Below are 25,315 nucleotides of genomic sequence, written 5' to 3'. Positions count from 1 at the left end.
TAGAGCGGTGGCCTAACCTGTTAGTAGGTAAAATGGAATTTAGGTCATGTTGCATCGATGAGGGGTCAAATTCATATCACGTAAGGTGGCAAAAGCTCTACCGATTCAACCTATTGATTTATCTCCCAAGAGAGCTTTTCATATTATTCGGCTTTTGAAGAGGAGGAAGTTGCTCAGGTGCAGGCGGAGGCATCGATCATCACGCGAATCGAACTCCTCCACCTACGTGCATGTCCCCCTCATTTTATTATTCTCGCCCTCCCCTCCCTTTGTCTCTCCCCCTCTCTCTCGCTCTCTCCCTTCTTTCAGTTTCCCTCTCCTATTTCATTTCATACGCGCAAAGTCGTGCGTTCCTGCTCTCAACTGATGCCTTTACAAACTTCACGACGTCTCTCGAACTCCCGGCCGTCCCGAAACCCGTCCCAAAACTCGGCGTTCTCCGCGAGTAATTTGTAAAACTCGACGAGTACCTTATACCCTCAAAAGCTCAACATCCGCGCCACCCCGTCTGCAAGTTTTCGCTCGGCGTTATACCTATGCAGTACGTCGTAACACTGCAGAACCTGCACGAACTGTTTTCCGATCGAATCTCACATTGAATAACGCAATTTCCATCGCGATTTCTAAAACGATTCAATATCACGTTGTTGATTACAGTCACATGCCTGCCAAATCCTAAAGTTCGCTTCACAATATTCCGAGATTACCGATTCAAGCTGCACACTTGTACCTAACATCGGCGTTCGTAGATCAAGGAATCATAAATGGAACTGAATAGGAGTTGGGATTCTTTCCTTCGGAATTTTTTAATGTTTTCGTTATTTCTTTTTTTTTTTTTTTGGCCCGCTTCGATATTGAAGTAACAAAATGGCTACAGTTGTACTCCGTCTCGAGAATCAAATAACCGAATAATTAATCCAGACACTAACATTATATTGAATCATAATTACGGTGTTCAAGGCTGTTTTCGTTTCAAACGAATCGCGCGATTCGATGACTGTGTGTATTTTTACAACGAGTATCTCAAATATTTGAACAAGTGATCAATTATCTTCTCTAGACGCATACGTATAAACTCCTGAAAATCAACGTAAATCATGCATTTTTTTACACTCTGCAATTACAGTGAAACGAATGAGATAATATGCCAGATGTGCGTAATTGTGGTATTGCATTTTTTTCCTCATTTCAATTTCCGTCAATCAATTTATGAAAATCCATTCATTTGACTCCGAAATTTTCTTTCCAAATTTTCTACGGTGACAATAATGGCGGGGATAGGATTTTCCATGTATTTTATATCGCGAGCTCGAAGCGTTTTACCGCGTGGCTGATTGTGAGATATGGGGTATAGGAACAATACTACTCTGCCCGGGTGCGGCATTAAATTTACAAAAATTTTCGATCATTTATCTTCAACTTATATATCGAGAGAATAATTTACCCATTCCAGTAGCTACTCGACAGCTTGATCGATCGAACGTGAATACGTTCTTCCGAATTTTTTACGTCCCCCGGTTCCATAATTTTTACCTTTTTATTTCACGTTGTGAAAAAAACTGCGGCATAAATCCCACGTACGCGTGACCGTTGAATCCGTCACAACAACCGATGATTCTCAATATCCATGTCGTCGCGCGGAATCATCTGAGATGTTGCGTCCTCGGGCATGAAATAATAATTGATGATCGTTCAACGAGTATTTTTCAGATATCACCCGGAAGAGAACGAGATAAATTTGACGATTGAATTCGTTACGCGATTACAGAAAGATTTTTCTTTTAATTCCATCTATATAACGATTAATCGCAGCCCGATGTAGGTACTATGCAGTTAATCTCGTTACCTTATCGACTTGCTTTCTGCGGGGCGCGCCGCTTTCCATCCGATAAAACCAATTTCAGTTCGGCAAACTCCTGACTATAAAAATCAATGTCTTTTGGCCGGTATATCCGACTCTCCATGGATATTACATGAATCATTTCTACCGAGAGAAAATCGAACGGGAGTAAAAAAATCTTCGCTCCAACGTACAGACCGAATATTACAACGTAATATACGTGCGAGCACATTTTAACGATCGGTCCACGCAAGAAAAAGAAACCAAAAAATTGGCGAACGATCGATTTCGGGGTGAAATTCGGGGATGAAGGGAATCGGCATCGAATGTTCTTCGAAGATTCTCAAAGTTTCGAGTTAGAAATCTCCCTGATAAAATATTGGCGTCCGTCTACCCCGTGAAATTAAGACGCTCTCATCGATCGATTCGGTCGCGAGAAGAAGAAAAGCTCAAATAATCGATGAAAAATCATCCGATGATCGTGAATAGTTTTTTTTCCGTCGAGAATTCGAATTTCATGTGGGGCAGTATCGTACGACAGGGAAGGGGTTTGTCGACCGGGTTGTCGGTGTCGCATCTATGGCGTATTATACGATGCATCGCGGAAAGCTCATATCCGATATTGTTGTTATTATTATTGTTATCGTCGTCGTCGTCGTTGTTATTATTATTTCGCGTTTGTGTAAATATGTATAGGGTACGAATGCGTGTATTGTGAGATTTCTATGGGTAGCTACCCTCGGGTCCGGGACACCCCAGGCAGGTGAATACCTACGTGTATACGGGTACATGTATATCGGAGGCTGGTGCGGCGGGGTGAACGCCCTTCAGTGACCGCGTCCCGACGCTCGCCGACGCGCCGTTGCGCTTCGCAAGCCGCGCAGACGGAAACTCAAAGTCAGGAAACTGGGGTTTGATCGTTAGCCCCTAATTTCTAGTTATAAAACAATCTCCTTTATCGAATTTCTTTCTTTCTCTCCGTGCAACTCATAACTGTAGGTTTCTAAACCCCAAAATATGTGGATAGTTTTCCAGGCGCATGGTCAGGTACGAAGTCTAATTTACGATTTACAAAAGATACAATTTTTTTTTTAGTTCATCAACTTTCTTAATATTTTATTTTTTATTACTCTTATTCTTTCGATCTGTTGCTCGCTATATACATACAATGGCCAAAGGGTTTTACCTCAACGTCGGAAGAGAAAAAAAAATAAAAATAAGGAAAAAAGAAAAGGAACTCGTCGTGAGACCAACCCACCGCCGCAAGGGGATGACGAGAGCTGGTCGATGATGTTTGAAATTAGGTCGAACGAGTAAGAAAATATGAAATAAAGTAAAACTGAATAAATGAAGAAAAAAAGAAATTGAAAGGAACAAAAAAATTTATTATCTCAATAATATAACGACGACGACGACGAAACGAAGAAAAATAAAATTAATAGAACATTTTTTTTGTTAATCGAAACAAATATTAAGAAAAAATCATAGAAATAAAAGGAAGGAAAGAAAAAGGTATGAAAAAAAAACAGCATTCGAAAGAGTTATCGCTGTGTCACACGACTCATGAATATTAATTATTTCAAAATGCATGCCACGCTTATACTTTCTTATAGCTTTACTTCCGTGCGGTTAAAGTTGCAACTGCGTACTATAGGGTTTTGTAGATATACCTTTATTACTAAAGTTTTAGACTTTCAACAATACCTAGTTGCAGATTATACGTTACACATACGTATGGGTTACGTAAAGAGGTATAAATATACTTTAGTTATGTACTTTTACTTTTGCCTTTCATTTCTAATTCCAACCCCCGTGTAGAGCGAAAAATTACAAACCGTAATTTTATCACTTAAACTTTGTTCGCTGCAGCAGAGATTGCGGCCCGATGATCGGGGGGGAGATAATCAGAAAAACTGAAAACGCAAAATCAAGGAGGACGGGAAAATTCACAAGAAATATGGGATCGCCTTGCGTTTGATTTTGAAAAATGGAATCTGGTCAGAAATATTTTTAATAAGCATCTCTTTTTTAGAATCCTCGTATTTTCACCGCTGTATTCGTAAGTCTCGTTGGTGATTTATTTCGGCTGACGATTCGAGACCACGAAGAAAGGGACTGTAACCCCGCAGTCAACGAACCCGATACATGACCCGGTAATCGATCGAACCATTAAATTAGGTATAATATTCGAACGAAATATCCGATCGCGTGACGCGTTGCCGCAGTTCATATTGGCAAAAAGTTAAAATCGATCGAAGGAAGTGCCTGTAACATGGTTATTATTTCTGAATAAAAAATATACGCGTATAACGTGAAAAAAGTATTCCCTAATTGATGTCCTTCGGGAGTCGAGATGAGGACCCATAATACTACATGACATACATTATCTGTCGTTGAAGTTTTTCTGCTGTCTGCAGATGTTAGCGCATACCGCGACGTATGGGTACTTATATCTCTCCGAATACACGCCTCACGTTATTTCCTCTGACGCTCTCATTAAAATAGACTTTTGCACGGTCTCACATCAGTATCACGTCACTGGCAGAAATCAAAGATTTACTCTTCGCTAAAATTACTCGAGATGATCTACGCCGAATTCATCAATTTGCTAAGTCCACAAGATATGTAAACAGAGCCAACGGCAGTAGTCAGCGGCTACGCGGCGTCGGAGTTTAAAAAAACAATATTTTGACTCAGCGTCAGTCAATTAATTTTTCTAATACACGTAATTGTTTGAACCGATCATATGGAACTGAATTAGTAACATAATTTTCAGACGCCGAAGCGACGGTCGGAGTCGAACGAACTAAAACGATCAATGATTTAGCCTCAAGTTAATTTACTCTCCCGTATTACGACAGGCATTCGAGGAGAAAATTATTTTTTCTCAGATAAAACTAAAAATAGAAAATTTGCGCCCACAAAAGCTATTAAAAAATTCCTCGAGCCGCACATGTTATTATCGTCGTAATGAAAGAAACGCATTATTATAATGATGACGATGACATTGATAATGGTGAGAATAATATAATAAGTCTTGGACGAAATTTACAAAACACAATATCGCAGCGATTCGATACGCGCGCGTTTTGAGCGACGTCGCTCCGGTGCAGTATAATTGCATAATGCAAATGAGCGGTAGGAAGAAAAAAAGAAACGCAACCACGTATGGAAACAACATATTTTATTTGAAAAATATTTCGAACTGTTTAATCTCATTTCGTGGCGCTAATTTTATTCCTATATATATGGAATTGAATAATTATTATAGGTAAGATAATATTAATATTAATAATCGCGGCAACACACATACAACGGAAAGAAACGGCACGTTTTTCGTGTATGTATATGAATATAGGTACCCGTATGTGGTACTTATATTGAATTCATTCAACACTTTGCCTTTCGCATTTCTATTCTATATATTATAACTGACGTGATGAAACATCTTCAAAGGCCAGTAATTTTTTCAGCTGTAAAGAACAAGCATTCTAATATATGCACAACTGTCCTCAGTCGTAAGAATAATTCGTTTATCGGCGTCATCCACTTACGGATATTCATACACGTGATATGGATATATATACGTACACCTATACATATGTATATTTCATGCGATATCCTATTATACATATCTACGACTCGCTTCGTATACGGCTCTTGAAAACATGTTATTAACAACATTATGCGGTACGTCTAATACATCGCGGTTGTACAGTCCCAGCAGCGTCAAGTGGAACATTTAAAAAGATTATCCCATTCGACCAACCATCGTCTATTTCATTGACTTTTTTCCTTTTATTTGATGGCAAAATTTGGCTCGCAATATTTTTATTTCACGTGTAATGCAGGATTAATAATTCACGGTCCTTCTACGTTCATGGCGATGCCGAGGAGGACGAGAGGAATGACGGAGATAAAAAAATAGTGAATCAAGTGCTCGCTGAGCCATACGAACTGCGCGATCAGATCGATGCGAAGCACACGCCGTCTCGGTTTCCTAATCAAGATTACCATTGGCGCTGGATGAAATTAACGGGGGATGATCCCATGCCGCAGAATTTGGACAAAAAGAAATGGAATGCGATTTAAAGTTGGTCGCGATGTTGAGACCCATCGAATTTTCTTTTTCGGCAAATCGGAGGTACGAAACTTTCGTTTTGTTTTTTAAATTTTTAGAATATCTCGTTTCGTTTCCTCGTTGAAAAAAAAAAAAAAACTCCTCTCTCTCATGAGTATCAAAACAGAGTAATGGTCGTTGACAAATTCATACGACGAAGTTGTCCGATTTTTCATTCGTTTTCTCCTACTGTTGGTCCACCCCGACGATAGGGTGGGTAATGGGTGTAACGGGTGTAAGTTTGAAAATAAATTGTCGGAAATTATAAGCGAGGTATTTTATATAGGAAGTCAGGTGCAGGGTGTACGTGTAAGAGGGTAGTGCAATAGCGCGAGTAGGCAAGTAAGTAAGTAAGTAAGTAAGTAAGTAAGTAATAAGGGGGCTAGATAACCTGCATCCATGTCAAGGCAACCGAGGGCAACATTCGCAGACGACCTACATCGGTCGATCACAGTACCGGGGGTCGCTCCGCTTCTGCCTCTGGCTTTGACGAGGGGTTGTTCGAGGCATCGAGAAAACCGGGTGGGGCGAACTACGCCGAACCGAGCCGAGAATAAGCGAATTGCAAAATCGACCATCTTTTAAAAAATTCTACATATGTGTTACGCAAACCATGCATACGCCTATAGGGGATGCGATTCCCTTATTTTTATGCTTCTGCACGTTGCAGTCATTTCGGTAATAACGAAGAAATCCTGAGCCTACAAAAAAAAAAAAAAACAACTCGGGAGCAATTTTGGAAATTTCCTCAATCCCTTCGGAACGATCTGTGCTCGAACTTTTGTCAACACAGACTACGTGCAATTATCAAAAGAGAAAAATGAAAGTCATCGGCTTAACGTTTTCAATTTTGAACACGTGAACGGTGTAAAATCAATTTAATTAATAAATCTCGTTGGCGATAAAGGGTATAATTATTTATACTATATTTAAACAGCTGAACACATTGCGTAATCAGATAATTGCGTTTGACTTTGCTAATAATACAAACAAAAAATTTGTCAAAAAAAGCCGTAATTAGATTCGAATTAACGTGCGACTCGCAATCAAATCGAACGGAGCCAGCCAAAATCATCAGACCCGATGCCAAGAATAGAAGTAAAAAAGCACGAGTATAACGTTTCTACGTAATCTTGTTCGAAGTAACGAAAAATTTAATCACTCGTCCGATTTTCGACATGCGATAAATAAATTTGAAGACGATCAAGAGATGGGAAGAATAATGAAAAGTAGAAACTGAAATATACTGAAAAAATAAAAACGTAAATTCGAGATGCGGGGTATGATATTTCTGGGCGCTACCACCGCACCCGCTAGAAATTATACAGAGAGTGTAGAATCCTGCATGATATAAGAGGTGGGTAAGTAAAGTTATACGTCTACAAGGAGCAACGTTCCTGAAGGGGTATAGGGCGGTGGAACGGCACCTACAGGTGAACTAACTAGGTCAGCGTCCCAGTTGGGGTGCGGGTTGGGGATTTACCTGAAGCGTGAGCTTGGTAAACGTCCTTGAACCGACCGAACTCGTTCCACCCCGTTCGCGCTCTGTGCACATCGCGATATTATATCGAATACACATTATCCTCATAACTATTATTCGTTTATCGAAGATAAAAATTATTCAAATATGATTTAAATAATACCATCAGCCTTTTATTTTTCTAATCATTCGATCGAATCGCCGTGGATGTCAAATGTTCTTCACATCCCTGTAAAATATGAGGTAAAAATAATCGTAACTGAGAAAGGTAGAAAATTAATTCAAATCAAACACAATTGATTAAAATCAATCAAATCCCTCGTTGTGTTTCAGACGCCGTTAATTAATTATTATTGACGTCACAATTAATGTAAATATCTACGCACGTTACGCGATGAGGAATAAAAACCAAAAAAAAAGAGAAAAAAGAAATGAAGAATCAAAAGAACAGGTGTTAAATTTTTATCTCTGTTTGAACAGTTGGAGTACCCGAATAAGGAAATGAATGATACTAATTTGTTGTGAAAATTTTCATCAAACCTCCTTTCAACGTACCCCCGAATCTGGAACGTAGTCGCCAATTTCGAGCCTCGGTCGTGCCGTAATTCGTTACACACGTTACAAATGTAACGATGTAGGTAAAACAATTAAGTTCAACCTCTGGATTGAAGCTCGGAAAATCTCGGCGAAGGTTTCTAGAACTGCAGTGTAGAAGGTTGGTATAATAATTCAGGTGACATTGGACGCGGCACATAACATTGTATACATATAACCCGATAGCCAATCGTCGGACATGGAAATGCAAAACTATACCTACTGCAACGTAGAGAGACAGACACAGGTAGTTTGTATACGTGGCCCAGTTGTCTGACCCGTACAAGGTCGTGACCCGTCAGGAGATAATTACGCATCTAGGTCACAAACGGATTCCTCGTCGATCGACGTATAGATATATATGTATATACATAGATCCAGATAGGTCTATCCCTCAGCTGATATAACAGGTGTATACATAGATATATATACCCCTAGCGAGGTAAATGAGAACGCCAAGGGAAATTCAGGCTGTATAATGTAATACAATATTGATCATCGCAGGACGAAATAAGCGTGCTCGGTTCTCTCGCTTTTTCTTTTCCATTTTTTTCTCTTCTCTTCTCTTTTTCCCCATTCTCTTCCGTTCGGTCGAACGAGAATCGCGGGTGATCTCGACCGGCTGATGCGGACACGCGTTATATTTATTCCATCGTGTAATGTGTTGAAAAAAATGATTGACTCTCAATTACGGAAGAACCGGAAGAATCGGTTGTAAAAGTTTTTTTCGCGAGATAGATGGAGAACGATTTGAAAAAAAAAAAGAAAATTTCTCTCAGAAATCGACCGTAGGAGGAAAATTACCGTAACCCGATCGCGGAGGCAATTAAGTCCGAAGGCTGAGCTGGCGCGGGTTTTAGAAAATGTCCTGCGAGGTACGAGATAGCCGGGCGAGAACACCTGGCGACCCAGAAATCGTTTCGGACTATATGAGAATCCCCGGTAATTTATGTCCTCGATCACTCGGCCTCCACGGAATTGAGAAAGATTTGTCAGCGAGAGTCGATAGTCGTCTTCGTTCGCGGACCAACGTCGTTGTCGCGCGTTCTCCCGCTGCACCGGGCGGCATTAGACCAACAAACCATCGAAAATCGATCACGCTAGACACCCCATACTTTTCTCTATTCTCCCTTGTTTTTCTATTTATTTTCCACGATGCAACGAGAGGAAAAAACTTCTCGACAGAGATGCGTGCAACCACGTCGGCAAATTCATCGGCCCCATTTTTCCGAACGATCATTTTTCCGTCATCTTACATCAGCCGAACATTTGAGGGAAGTTTTTGTCGGACTCTGAGATTTTTTTTCTTTTTTGCCCTCCTTTGACTCGACTTCCTTGGCAATTTGGGAACGGTGAGCGCGCATAATCCCCCACGCCCCCCCTCCCCACTGAAATAAAAATTTAGCCCCGGGACCTTTTCGTTAGATCCCAAAGAAGAGAAGTTTTTGGATGGGTATATAGTTGAACGGATCAGTGCCTGATGCGATCCGAAACTCTCTGGGATTCGGCAGCTCTTTGGAAGACCCTCTGAGATCGTGTTCAACTTACCCCCCCTCCCTCCCTCTGTCTCTCTTTCTCTCTCTGTATCTATGTACGTATTTTTTTTCTGTTTTTACTTTTTCCCCGTATATCTTTTTCTCTTGCTGTTTCTCTACCTGGTGATGCGCAGGGGTAAAGGCTAGTGGGACACCTGTACGCCAACGGTATCCAGGTCATGCATCTCGGTCACTTGTACTAGGTCACTACCTTTAACCCTCTTTTCACCCCATTCCCACCCCCAGTCGCCACCCTATACACAACCCACCGAATTATATATATATACATATATATACATATATGTGCAGTGTATGTATACATAGGTATGTACGCGTACCTGTAGTCCCTCGCCAATCACTGCGCGTACACGGTACATGAAATGGGGGAAAAATTTACCTTGGTTTAGAAAACATGGTGATAAGAAAAAAAAAAAAAAAAACAAACAAATCAGATATAAAGTATCGACGATTTGTCGTCTTTTCAGATTCTCGGCCGATGTCTTCGTCCCTATTTTTCTTCTCTGTACAGCCGTTTGATAGATTGCCAGGAATCCGTCGACACCGGGAAAGTACGACCAGGCGGTGCCGTGCGTTTGAACTTGATCGGTACAGTGGTCGTTCCAAGGAGACGGAGCCATTTTTTCGCGACGATAATTTTTTTTCTTTTCTTCTTCAATTTCGTGACAGATTTCGCGGTTGGAGATGTACGAACAGAGTCGGTGTACAAAGAACGGAGTCTCGTCGATTTTGGGTGTAATTAAAAAAACAAATCATCTCTACATATTTCGGTGTAATAATTCGGACAATGAATTGCCGTCGGTGCGCTGCAGTGGTTCTGAAAATAAAATCTGGCGAAATTATTTGGAGATAATTCAGTCGGATGAAATTCGAATTTGACCTAATTATTACGTGACCATAATTAATCAGCCGAAATTGAAACTGTGGACTGTAATATTCCACAACGGTGCCGTCGATGTGTGCGAAGTGTGAAATTTCCACGTAGCAAAAAGTAAGACCGGTTACGGTATGGGGTGAAATTTCGGCTTTAGCGATAAATCGTTCGTTTCGTTATTTCGTTTATTGGATAAATTTTTAGGATAAAAATTATACCGTACAATCGTTAACAATGACCGAATACGCAGACGTATTCTATTCCCGACGATACAGTTGTGCAACATTTGGCGGCGAGATTAACCTAGATCTAAACTAGTCAGATATATAGAAATTTTAATAAAACGGTGCATGCACCGACAGGTGAACTCCGGCGATATACCTGGCGAGTCACAGCAGAGCTGGCTGCCAGCTACCCCATACTTTGTATGTGGGGGTTACGGAGACCTTGAAGGCTACCCGAAACCAGGACATCGGCCACCTGCACCGGGACGCGCACATGCGCCTCGTACACTCTCACAGCCAGGCTGCCCTACATCGGAGTATCGCTACTGGAAGTGAGATGCGCGCGAAGGTCGCGGTCCGACGCGAATGTTGGACTTACTCCTGACTTTATTTTATTTCATTTGATTTTTCTTCTTTTTTTCTCTCCCCCTCATTTTTTTCAACCTCTTCTCCTCGATCTTTCGCTTCATTTTATTTCACTTTTGGTCATTTATTTATTTATTCAACGTTCTCCGTGTGTCTCGTTTCGTTTATCGATTCGACCTTTTTTTCTCTCCGTTTCATTTATAGTTTTTCCGTTACTGAGATTCTTTATCCCTACAACGATATTTATACACGACGTGCCGAAATCAAAGAGATACAGATAATGGAGACGCGAAAAAAAAAATTGGATGGAAAAATATACGGACAGCTCTATTTCATCCGCCGATGACTGCTGGAGAGTAGATGATTTACTCGTCTCAAGATCTTATGTTCATAAATCAAGTCGATTTTGGTAAATTTCTTTTCCTCGTCACTGTGCGTGTGGCTTTGTTATCGAGGACTCTGTTTCTTTTTAGATTCAAAAATTTTGTCGAGTTAGGTATAACGGATGTTTTCCAAGCCGTTCCGGGTAAATGAAAATTGTCCCGCAGCTAGCCTCGGAGACTTTTTCACTTTTGTTGAGAAAGAACTCCTACCGTGACTCGCTCTTTAATAATTTGCATTTTTATTTTCTTCCACTGTAGTATCACGCCTATTCACTCCGCAAATTTAATCTTAAGACGCCACTCCGACGATGCCATTTAAAAACTTTACTTTTCGTTAGACTGCGGCGAGAAAATTAAAATTACTTCGAAATTTTTAACAGATAGTGCAGCTCCCGTTGCAGCGTAAGAATTAAATTCATAAAAAGATAAGGTTGAAGTGAAATACCATGTCATATACGTATTTCTCAAATTTCTGTATTTTTACGGGTGCCCAGCAGCCATTATGTGATCGTTTTTCTTGGATTTTCACCTACAGTAATCGAAAACGTACCTCGAATGAACTTTTAATTGCAAACGTACTTCACAAAGTTTATAAAACAAAAAGTGGTTCTTTTTTTTCCTGTAGGGTTAGCAGCCCGAAAATGAGAAAAATTCTGTAGCGGTAATAATTAGGTAGCTATATCGATATGATGGAATGTAACCGCTGGATGTTATTGCGTCGCTTCGATAGCCGAATTGAGCCGAGAGTGGAGATAACGGTGGAACAATTTACCCCTTATACCGTCAATATTTTATCGGTTATATCGCTCTTGTCGTTGATATGAAAAAAAAAGTAAGGGAAAAATGGGGCGTTTTCGTTTGCGATTGAATTATTTTCATCCCCGTTACGCGGAGTTAATATCTGGTGTAATGAAGCGAGCGAAGTATATTCCTTTCCAAAATGCTGAAACGCGATTGTAGCGCTAAAAGCTGTGTAAGAAGAAGGTTTCGCGTGCACGAGAAGAAAAAAAAAAAACAACATGTACGAATAAATCAATCATCTACGTTTTTACCGTCGCTCTTCTGACGCCGGCCAGACCTCCCGGTCGAACGAATTAGCCATCGTCATTTTGACGGATAAAAAACAACGGAAAATACCAATTATTTATAGAATAATGTACAACGTGAGTCGAGGAGATTGAGTAACTAAATGTTTAAAGTAAAACGATTTGACGGACGTTTCGAATGTTCTTTCACTTATTTTCTGTTATCTATTCATACGATCGATCGATAAATAGGTTTAGCCGGGTTTCACGTAACCCTTCGCCGTAACCGAAATCGATCGTCGTATCATTCGGGATATTCCTCAGAACTTGACCAGCGGAGAATCTGAGATTTCTCCCACAGATTATATCTTTACGTGAGCCAGAACAAACGAATGGAGAAAAAACCTCCTACGAATTTCTCGCTGACGGTACGGATTCCGAGTTTAATAATTCCGCTAAGGAGTTACAAGGCGACGATCCTCGCGTGTATTACGCAAGGGCTGAAATCGCCCTTATATTTTATTCAATTTATCAACCGAAGCCGCTCGTTTTTTTACGAGAGAAGATATTTACGAATAAGCTTTTTTCAAGGGTTGACGGGGGAAGTGAAGTATTTCATCCCCATCTAGACGTATTTGTTGTTGTTTTTTTTTTCTTTCACCTCACTCTAATTCGTTCGTGTTTAGTTCTTTCATATCAGTCCCAAGCGACGTTCGGCGAGTGATTTTTGTCATAATTTTTGTACGTAGTCTTTGTTTCTTTAGGTTTTTTTTTTTTTTTTTTTCCCCCGGTGATAGATGACCGAGTGAACGAATCCCCTTCGGAGTTTATTCTTTCGTGAAAAACAAGCTGTTGCTTCGTACGGGACGGTTTGCACGAACGATAAATCAATTCTGAAATCTCATTTGATTAGCGAAAGATGTTCTTCGATAGTTCGATTGGAGTAGAAATAGGAAAGGATGGAATAAATTTACAACCCCCGACAACCTCGAAATTTTTACCAGGAGATGGTGGAAATCGAGGATGTTGAATAAAAACCGAGCACGGTAATTACTCTGTCAGTGTGGGTTAATTGATAAACTCGGCGTCATTTTCACTTCACTATTTTCCCCGCTTTTATTTCGGGGCGGGTTCGTTCTCTTCCCCGTTATCGGACGGCCGACTCATTTCCGAGGGTTAGGACGGGCCATCTAGAAGTGAAATCTTTGGGATTAACCGAACTCGGAGATAGAATTTCTTTGGACGGGGAACGGACGGAATCACAATGATACACGTATAAATTCTTTCCGCATTGCGAATGTAAATCCAGTTTCGTCATTCCGTATCGTCTCATATTCGTAAGGAATTCCCCGAAAGCTTCCGGTCCGTAGCTTCTGTACCTTTTCTTCACAAACGTATGGCGCTGATTTTTCCTTTGGATTCGAGATTTTCAAATAATTTTTTGCGTCCGTGAATAAGTATACGTACGCATAAGGTGACTGCGTGACGAGAGAAATTATTGTCCTGCGGGCAAATATTAATCGATTGAATTTTTTTCATCCCCTTCCCCCCTCTACCGTTGAACTCGGTAGCCGGACTGCAATTATTCACACGTTAATCCGAGGTCGAAGGGGTTTAGTATCGCAGCGTGGAGAAATTACATCTTCCATGCGATATAAGCACCATCCTATTCGTGCTCACCAGTCGTTGCCATTTCACCAATCTGTCGGGATATGTCTTATCAGTTGTCAGATAGAAGTCACCTCCTCGCACCTCGAGCTCGACTCGGCTCGGCTCTGAATTTTTGTGACGAAGGAGGAGGGGTGGGAGGTTTTGCGGGAAAACCAGACCTCAACTAGGTCGACCCAAATACATGATGCAGCGACCCGGAGCTGGAATTTCGAGGCCTAAAGGTTTCCTGGCATCTGTTTCTTCTTCCTTTAAACCTGGTGGGAAACATTGAAGATTTTCCCATCACTGCAGGGAAGCGAATCGTCCTTTTTCATCTTTCCACACCCTTGTCGCGCGATTCTCTTTCCCTCGTTACTTTTTCGTTCCTCAACCTTCCTCCGGGTACCCACTCGAATTTCAAATCCGATTCACCGATGTTTTAATTTGACATTTTTTTTTTTGGAATTTCTTTTTCTTTGTTTCCAACGATGACGCGATCTTCCTTCTTCCATCTGCGGAGGGCGTGGATTTGGTTTTCGGTCCGCTGAAGCCCTCGAGGCCGTCCGAGATTGGTACTTCGAGGGTCTGGATAAAATCTCAAAGCATTATCAACACCTACACGTTTTTCTTGCGGAAGAGTAAGGTCTTTCTGAGGTAACGTCCGTGTAGCTCTTGGCCCCCGCACCTTATGCGCCTGAAACTACCCGAGTGAACACATCGGGATAGAATGGATTTACGGATAACGAACAATCCTCTGTAATACTGGATATAGACTTTCCCGAGGGACGTACGTTCCACTTTATCCTCATTCACAACCACATCCGTACCTGGAAGTCAGTCAAGCTCTTAATTAGGTCACCAGAACTTGCCGAAAGTAGACCGCACCTCAAGGATACAGGATTGCATTACTCCCGTTATTATTTAAATATCATATTCTTTTTTTTTTTTATAGAGAAATTAATCCGGCAAAACTGTTACCTTTTTTAAAAATTTTTTTTTTTTTTTTGGCGGAATTATCCCGTCCGCAAAATTCACACGGTCGGGAAGTTCGGTTTGAATTATTTCGCGCGATTCTACGTAGGACGAGGGCGGCAGGAATTTCGGTTCCCTCTCTAAGGTTTATCACGATTATATTTGAGTATTTCACTCGACGTTACACAATTCATGAAAATCAACAGTTTTTGCCGCGCAAGAGTTTGCGCCTTTTGCGATCCACAGCTACATTCTCTCTTACTCAATTCCTCGCCAAGCTCTCAGCCCTTTTCCCAGACGGCTAGCTTTGTAGGTCAAAGGATTTTCGAGAAATAATCTCCAGGGACGACTGTGCAGTTCGCCTGTTCATGGCCAGCTAGTGTTACGTTGTTCACATTGAAACCAAAATCGCCAGATTATTGGGTACCTCTGTGTGTATCGCCATAGTCGAAACGCTACCTTTTCAATCTGATATCATTTATTGATTCAGATTGGGAATCAATCGTCGAATTCTAATTCTCCGTCTGGGGGGAAAGAAAAAAAAAAAAAAACAAACGGGAAAAGTCTGCACAGTCAGTTGGCTTCCGTTTGAATCCGTAATATGTGTGCTTCTTCCTCTCGAGGCCCTTTCGAAATTTCAATTTCTTCCGGAATTTCTAGTGCCGCAGGATGGAAAACGCCAAGATTGTAGTCTCCCGGTAGTTTTTCGCGTCTTGAAAATTGCATTTGATTATAAAAAATTCAAACTTGGATTTCGAGCAATTTGTCGACCCAACGAATTATACAATAGGCCGAAACCCTCGTTTCTTCGGTGAAAAAAATAGATGAGTGAATGCAAAACCAGATCTGCGCGGGCTGGAATATCGTACCTAATTTTGCAGCGCATCTGTCAAGCCATTATTTTTTACACGACGACATTGTTTTACAACGAAAGTAAACGAGATTTAATCTCGAAACTCGCGTGCGGGATGACGGCGAATAGTACGAAGGGACGTTCGGACGAATTTCTATCAGCTTTTAGTTACGGTGTTTCAGTCTGCTCGTCAAAAGGTCGTTTAATATGCAACGTCTCTATCGAGGTGGCAAACATCCATTTTACACCGTGTACATCGACTAATCTGCAGGTGATACACGTGGGTTATTACAAATTCTGCGGAACACGAAGCACGGAGATTATAATATTATCCAATGGAGAAAGTCATTCCGCCATGTTTCAACGATGGTTCATTGACTAATGAAATTCGGAAAGACAATTACCTCGGCGATGTGGAATGTACAATTTAATCAGCACAATTACCCGCGATTTCATTAATTTTCTTCAATTTTTTCTTTTTTTTTCGTGCTCTGGAACGCCGCGGTCGGAGACGAATTAACATATTTTCATTCTTTTCGCCGCCGTCGATTTTGCTTGCACCTCCGATTTTGCTCGCACATTGGCGATGGAAGACTCGAAAACTTGAATTTCTTCGCCCGCGTGTGTGAATTGCTTTTTACTTTTTATCAAAAATTTTTGTCCACGAGAAATACGCGTAATGGATACAAATTTCAGACCGGTGTTTTGCGATTGTTCTTTACTTTTTTATTTCTATTTTTTGTCAAGTAAAGAATAGCTGCAGACGATGAGAACGCCGAGTGGGGCAAAAAATGTCGGCTCCGAAAGTACCACCCCTTAAAAGATTGACTACCGATAAAAGCCAAACGTTATATCGAATGCAGAAGGAAAAAGAAACTTCGCTTGAAAAAAAAAAAAAAAAATGAAAAAATGTGACGTACGATGTAAAGTATGGTAGCTCATACGTAAAATTTTACCACCACGCACGCCGAGAGCAAACTTACATACATCAGGCCTAGACGAATTAGTTAGATTGTTTCGTTGAGTGAAAAAATAAAGAAGTCAACATATCCCGCGGGTCTGTACCATTATTTTTCGAATTACTTTGGCCCCGAGTTATTTTTTTTCCTGCTTTTTTTTCTCGTCTATTGGCCAGACGAATATCGTTTAATTTCCAACGTTACGGAGATTTAATTCGACTAGAAAAAAAATTCCCTCCAACCGCCAAATGAAGTAACAAAATGGACTTTTTCTTCATCTTTCCCTTCATCCAGCCTCCTAGTGAAACCGTCGATCGTGGTCTCCAGAAATTTCCGTCGAAGGACACGCCGCGATTTCGAGAAAAATACAAATGGTTGTTCTCCGATAGAAATTGTGCTTTCCGCCGCGCAGGTACGCCTTTGTTTCAATTTCCATGTCGAACGATGCGAAACGATACGCCACCCGCTTCTTTCTCATAAACCCGGAAAATTTATGGGCATTTCACTCGTCCAATTTACATTATAATTCGTAGTATACATTATTTCGTATTTCGACAGTTTCAGATAAGATTCAACTTATAACAAAATTATATTTGATTGTTCTCAGACAAAATTATCATTCAAATAGGTATAATATTCACAAGGTATAAATTATTCGCTAGACTGGATCGAACCTTAGAAATTCTGATTATTTATCATGTTTCTCTTCCTCTATTTATTTCGGTATCTACGCAATATCCAATTAATAATAAACACTTCGGAACTCGGGCGCTTCCCCCGCGTACCACCAAGCCATAAAAACTTATCAAACTTCCGGACCGACTAATCTGTACAAATCTTTATCAGACTTGGAGAGGAGAGGGTAGAAAAAAAAAAAAAAAAAAACTGAAGGGGGGAAAAAACTCGGGCAATCTTTCATCTCGTATAGCTTATTTGTCTTTAATATAATCCCGGAATACCGGTCATATTTGTTCTAGATATAGATTACATGCGTTCAAATACTCTTGAAATATTGTTATTTGCTTTGCTCATGACTGTGGCATGAATTCTTTTTAACGATCGGAATCCATAACGCTTCCGTAGAGATATACTTGTTGAAAGTTTTCAATGGAGAAGAATTGAACGAAAAAAAAAATAAAAATAATGAAAAATTGCAAGTATTTCCGACGATCGTATAATAAAATTGAATTCGCTTTCGAAGATGGAGGGAGAACTTAAGGAAAAATTTTATTTCACGCCACGCGATGTCCGAATCCCATGACCTCGAGGTTTTCAGAACTTTTAAATCATATTTGTCTGGCGCCGCTTTCGGAGTTTCGACAGTTCACGGTGCAGATTATTTTCCCGTAAAAATTTTCACGTCAAAACGTACATAGGTACGAATCCATGTATCTGCGAACGTACATAGTTTTGGCGTGAATTTATGACCAATGTAATTCGAATCCTAATGATATTTTCATTAGCTCCGACGCTTATCATTTTAACATTTTCGCTGCAACGCATAAATTTTCATAATACAATTCGCGGTTGAAATCTTCTATTATATTTTCTAGCCTGGATACCAATTTCACGGAATATTTTTCTTCCCCAAAGCCGTGTTTACCACTCGAGAATTCTACACACGTTCGCGGCCACGCGTCCGTCGCGGTCTACGAGTCCACCCTGATTTCCTGCATTTCGAAATCTATTTTTTTTCTCTCTTTTTTCCCCCCGATCACGAAATTCTCGCCTCTGTAATCTGTCTGAGATTGAAACCCCGAGGCTTTTAGGGACGGAGAGGAAAATTTTCATAAAATAAACTCAAGTAAGGGATATGTCCGGTCTGGAAGTGACGCCGTGATCACGTACCACTCGTGAATCACATCCTCGCGTAAGTTACAATATAATACCACTCCGTCTAATTACAAGAAGTTTATTATTCAGCCGTATAAGGTATGTGCGAATGCGAAACTTCCATAAACTACGTAAATTGTATACCTGCGCTGATTATGGATGCGAGGCATGATCCTCTACGGTTAGGTGTACGCCCCACCGGGGGGTGGCTTTCCCTAAGTGAAATAGTGTATTTCATCGCTCTCGCTCATCTCAACCGATGCACTCCTATACTTTCGATCGTATGTACGAACGGTCTCCGCTATCTTCTATCACGTAGATGAAAAAAAGGAATAACAAAATTTTCAAACAACATCGTTTATCTTCCGTAGCTCGGGCGAGCGACGTAGTGATATTCCAACCCATGGCCAAGGTTAGAATTTTAATAAGGGTAGATTTTCATCTGTAAAAAAACTCCTCTCAGCTCAACATCAACCGGCTGCCAATGCACGTCGCATTGTTTCCCACATCAGAATTCGTGTGATATTCGATGAATCGAACGGCGTTTTTATGGAATATTAAAAAGTGTACGTACGAATTTGACGGATCTATTGGACGGAAATGATTTTTCCGAACAATACCGTATCCGTGGTAATTATTCCACGGTTGAAAAGGAGAAAAAAAAAAAGAAGAAATTATTCTCCTTCTCCGTGATTAATTATCGAGAAAATAGTTGGAAGCGCGTTTCGGAATTTTTGTCTCGCACACACCGGTGATCCGTGGGAAACGTGTTTTTCGAAATATTATATATCCATGTGCACAGGCGTGGTCACCGATCCACACACGCGTCTCCACGTATAATACCGTAACCTCGAGTGCATTATGCAGTTGTGGGTAGACTGAACTTTCCTGTTGGAGATATATATATAAGCCGCACAAAGAACCTTCACCTGGTGTTAAATAGAGCAGAAACTGGTCGCCGAGTTTCGACACGAATCTGTCCATTATTACAATGCGGTGTAATATAGTTATTCGGAATCAAATCCCACACGCGTACGGTTCGTTGTGTGAGAGGAAATATATTTTTTTTCATCGCCGTTTCCCGTCTCGCCTCCGATCGACTCCGACGGGGGGAGAAATTTTTTCACCGCTTTCGCGGCTTTTGATTCAATGGGCAGAGCGCGTGATGCGTGGGCCCGTTCGTCAAAGTGAACCCAATTCCGTTTCGCTAATGATTCGGAAATGAGCAATGCCTCTCTCAACTTTGGTTATCGAATTCGGCGCCAGCCTCGCCGAACGACCTTCGCGAAGTCGCCGGTCGTGTATCACGTCGTTTTCGACCTTGCAAGGTCGATACAACCGCCCAATTTCCTGCAACGTTCGGCGCACCAAGCGAATTCTCGCTCCGACTTTCGGCGCGACAAATCTCTCGGCCGTCAGAAATTCCAAATCTTTGAGTACGTCTCGATTTGTTACACGGCTGCCGCGTTGCGAGTTCGACATTTTTCAGATGTAAAATTACAACGAGCGAAACGTCCCGGCAACTCGCAGCCACTCTGTCAACGCGAAAACTCGCCCCGAATACCGAGAGGTTTTCGAAGGTCTCCCCCTTTCCGACTCCTAAAACTCGAAACAACCATCAAAGTCTGGAAACATACGCTGCGCTACAAATTTTATTAGCTGCACCGCTACGATCTCCCCGCTATACGGATACGCAACGAGAAACGGATACAACTTTTCGCTAGTTCTTGAAAAATAATGTGCAAATTTACGCGTCTTTTTTACCTACCAGCTCGGTTTCAGTTTTACGACCGTCAGTGCTGTTGCAATCTTTTGGATTTTTTGTTTCCCGTGAAAAGTTTCGTTTATCTTGTTGTTGTCGTCAGGATATTGATCTTTCTCAATTTTTAACGTTCGCCGATCATATTTTTTCCACGATTATCTAATTTTACTCCGTTCTATTTTCCGGATGTGTAATTCATCCGAACTCTTATGTATGTACATAGGTGGAGTCGCGGGACCGCGGCTTCCTCTATAAAATAATTTCACTTTTCGAGAAAGTTGTATAAATTCTGAATGACGAGAGAAACACGACCCCCGAAATTCTACATGTACATTCGAGGTTCGCACACGGTTTCCGTGAGGTAGTAAAAACATTTTATTCCCAAGAAAATATGAATTTTCTCTCACACTTTTTTTTTTCGTCTCGTATTCGGGTACCCTCCTCTCCGCTTGTACGTACGTTTACTCCAATGAAGAATCGAACGATTTATGTTTTTCTTTTACCGCAGCCCAATCTCCGCCATATTTGGAACCGTATTTTTCAAGAAAAAAGAACGGACTATATCTTCGGTATTTGAGTTAACTTGTTTCAGATTTTTATTGATAGAGGTAACGCCCACGCTTTTTTTTTTTTTTTCAATCCAATATATAATCTACAGCGTTTCGAAGCTATTATGCAAAGGAAATTAGTGAGGTGGTTAAACTTCCTCGGGTAAGGAGGATGTTGACTCCAAACCTGAGGAGTGGAGCCTGACTGATGTGCAGATTAGAAGCTCCGCCACTTTCCAGGGTGCGCCCAGGGCTGGCCGGGGTGCGAAGGGTGACCGACCTGACCCACTATCGACTACGTGGCATGCTCGTTAATATTGTAGTTTGCGGGTTAAAGGTGCTACTCTTGCAAGGAAAAGGTTCACCGCTCTTTTCGTTTCTAGGTTGCCTACATTGCATGCATTTTTAATAACGGATGAAAAAAGAAAAAAGCTCACAGGTTCTAACAGCTCGTAATTAGGTGAAGATTGCATCGAGTTTTTTGTAAAATCATTCAAACTGAGAAAAAAAAAAAAAAGGCTCAACCGCCGCTGGGTCATTTCCTTTGCTCGCCGGGTGTTGTCGGGTCGTGTAAGGACCAGGTGTGTGCGAAAAGATTTACAACCGTAGGGACATTTTTTCATTTTGTTTCATGAGGTGTTTTTTTTTTTTTTGTTATTCGGGTTTCCTTTCTCCTAAGCCACTGTGCGTCCCACCTACAAACAGGGTTGCGACGGTGATATTGAGAAAAATTCCGACGTCTCGAGATTCTCACCCGAAACGCGAAACACTCGGAATGCCTTTTTTACTTCCGATTCTTTTACGGCGTGAAGATCGAACATCGGAAGGCATTTCCTGCATTTTGGGGAACCACGTTTTATAAGATATAAAAAACAATTTTATGAACATCGCGCTGTTCACGTAGCATCCCCGTTCATTTGCAAGCACATCATTATACGATAACGATAGAATTAGTTTATCAGTCTAATTTAACTGAGCGAATCACGCGATGTATGGTAACGTGATGATAATATTCGGAACGTATTTTCAACAGTGTATTATACATGTTTGAAAATACGTAGCGTCGTGGCGCGGAGGGTGCGAACGGGGCAGAGGGTCAAGCGAGGATGAGTAATTTTGGGACTATCGATTCGAATCGTGTGGAGTAAGAATTTTTTTCGTGCTCCGGATGAAAACGGCCGTGCGAGTTAAATTTGGCGAAAAAGGTGTAACAACGAAGCTGCACTGATTTTTGCTCCGTCGAATTTTCACCCCCCCAAAATGAGAAGGAGAGGAGATATTGTCGACTGCCGTGAACTGCTCACTTTCGAGCCGCGCAGAGGCTCCTTCCTGTTGACATAATCCAACAGCGTGTCTTAATTACTCCGGCTGTTAGCGCAGTCGCATTTAAAGTTATGAGATTGGCTGTCTCTTGAAGATCGTGCGGGACGCGCCCTGCAGAAGGTAGCGAATGCGAAAAGGGAGTCTGACTGCGTTCAATATCGTTGCCCTCGTTTCCCAAGCCCCTGTTTGGCCTCAGCAGCGTCTGCTTCTGCCGCTGCTGGGCTCCATAAACGGTCGGTTACCCTGTGATCTGTAATTTCTCAGCCCCTGTGCGCGATTTTTACACAGCGTTTCAGCCGTTTTTTTTTTCTCTTCGCAGCCACACGGTTATTAATTTTTTTTCCTTCTATTTTTCTCAACATAAATTTCAGTAATGGACGGAAGAGTAAAGGAGTAAAAAGATCATGTACCGCATTTATCTGTACATGCTTCGTTGGTACACGTACTTTAATTATTTTAATTAATCTTTCCGAAGGGGATGTCAGGATTTGCAACGTAAATGGCGGTCAATTACAAATCTGCCGACATCTAAACGAACCCACCCAACGAGCGTTGGTTTTCGGAGCTTTGTGGCAACACCACGGTCTCCACGACTACTTTTTCGCTAAAATTAGCCACGATCGACGAGGTATCGCAGAAAATAAGATGATTTTTTTTTTTTTTGTCTAATTTATACCCCATTAAGTAATTCACGTAAACGCCAGTTCCCTTGTATCGTAGTTACGCAGTAGACGATATATGCGACGTAGAAATTTGGTGTATGAGATTATGGTACGTACGCTAATTATATGCCGATATATAATCGATCACTTTTGGGAATGAAGAACTTTGAAGAGTTCGGGAGAAAATCAGTTCCTACAGATATTTTATCCTCGAAGGAGAAATTTTCGAGTATCTTTATTCTCGCCATTACGATTCTCTCTCTCGTTTTCTCTAATCTCGCCGCAGAGGCAATCGGGAAGCTATTTGTTCAGATCGTTAAACAATTTGGCTCTTACGGTCACACTATCTGCAGGCTTTCTCGTGTTATACTCGAGTCGTTGGAACATTATCAAATCCACGTGAGACTTCGTTCGAGTTATTCTCTTCCCTTCTCAGTTTCTGTATTTCAAATTTTTCGAAGCGATCGCTACGTCATTTTCTCCTCGATTTTTTTTCGCTCTAAATACACCGTGGAGAAAATTTCTTCGGTTCATACTCTGGTGGTACGTTGTCCGGATAACCCCATATCACGGATCGTCACGTTTTTCACTTCATTAATACCGTGGGAACAGTCGTAATGATTTATGAAATTTTTATCAAAATTTTGCCTCGATATTTCGTAACAAAATCGTAATTGCGATACCGAGTAATTTTCCCTTGGCGGAAAATCCGAAAATACAAACTGTCTTTTGACGGATGAACTTGAAAATAGACGGAGAAACGACAATTTGTTTCTTCTAGTTCTTATCCAAAATCAACAATTTAGAAGGAATTGCTCAACTGCAAGTGAACGTGAACGGGCTTTGTTCTCTGATGTTTGTTTGATCGGAAGTTACCTAATGGAGTCTGTATTTATTGTTCAACGTGTGGATTAAATTTAGAATTTCGTGTTTCCGGAAAAATGAGAATAAAAAGAAAATTCCACACCTCTCGGTCGTCTACACGACTTTCGAATCTTCGCTTATAAGCGGGGGACGGATTTACTGTCTTTTGGAAATTTCGCGTCAACGACGGACTGGAGGGGTTGAAAATTCCCATTCGTTAAAAATCGAATAACCAACGGTACTGCAGGGCTCTGTATAATCGCAGAAACAACTGTCTATTGCTAATTAAGGCACTCCCAAACTCTGGATAATTGTTTCCTCGCCTCATAGAAAAAAGGATCTAACTTTTTTAAATTCGAAATTTCTGCTCTTCGTAAGTCAAATTCCAGCAGCGTCGTGTGTGAGGTTAAAGTTTGAAAAATGAGCTTCGCTACTCTTTCCACCGAGGGTACGTAACGTTTTGGTCCAGCCGTAAATAACTCGTCACCTTTAAGACACGCGCGTACGTGTAGATCCGTACATGGGATGCCGAAAGAAGGAAAATAAATTCACCCGCAATTTTGAAACGTTAATAAAACTCGATGGCTCCGAGAAAGCCCAGAAATTTTATTTTCTCATAGTTAAACTAGAATAACGAAATATCGTACGAAGTTTTTTCATTCACCTATTCCGCGATACAAAATCAAGAAAGTCGAGAAATAAAAAAGGTCATCGTCCCTCTTTGAGAAATTCGAGGTGAAAAAACAAATAAATAGAATCGCGTGATTGATTTTTTTTCATCCGGCCACCTCGTGGGTGTGTAATCCTTGAGCGAACACCGTGTAATCTATTAATTTTTAAGTTTACGATCATCTGGGACCGTACACACCCTTGTACGACACGGAATGTAGAATCGAAGGGTCGGCGAGGGTCGCGCCACGAGCACTCGAAAACTATGAATTATTTATTCATCTCACAGCAGCTACTATCTCAGACAATCCCCAGGTAATAGGTACGTACAACTAAAGTGGTTATAATTATACCAAAGAGTTAACGCTTGATCGCTGATTGAGATTATCCGGAGATATAGGTAGCCGCTGTATCGTAGCCTGTTAGTAAAACTAGTGCCGTTCACTTTCGATACCGCTACCATTACGCGAGTATATTACGAAGCGTGTACTTTACCATGTTATAATTCTCAGCCATCCGTGACGGGATTCGGCGAAGGAAAATTGGAAAAAAAAGAAGAAAAAAAAAAAACGAGAAATGATATATATTTATATAAACTCTTAAAACGATCGCGATTGTCGTACTGGTTTAATTAATTGCTTGTACGTTGATAATTTTCTGGATACGTAGACACGCGGGTACACGCTACACGAGCTCAAAGTCCACAACGTCTCGAATTCCATAAGCCGGAGAAACGAATTTATGAAAAAAACTTCATCCGC

The 25,315-nt window shown here is 41.1% G+C and overlaps 1 protein-coding gene across 1 annotated transcript in view; it reads left to right on the top strand.

The window, feature by feature from the left end:
• Positions 1 to 25,315, top strand: part of LOC105687571 (neuropeptide SIFamide receptor) — a 46,037-nt gene that overhangs the window by 7,227 nt on the left and 13,495 nt on the right. The window lies entirely within an intron of this gene.

This window comes from Athalia rosae, chromosome 6 (assembly GCF_917208135.1).
Source record: "Athalia rosae chromosome 6, iyAthRosa1.1, whole genome shotgun sequence".
NCBI lineage: Eukaryota > Metazoa > Arthropoda > Insecta > Hymenoptera > Athaliidae > Athalia > Athalia rosae.
Note: the sequence above shows the minus strand (reverse complement) of the source record. Positions and strands in the feature narration are given on the sequence as shown.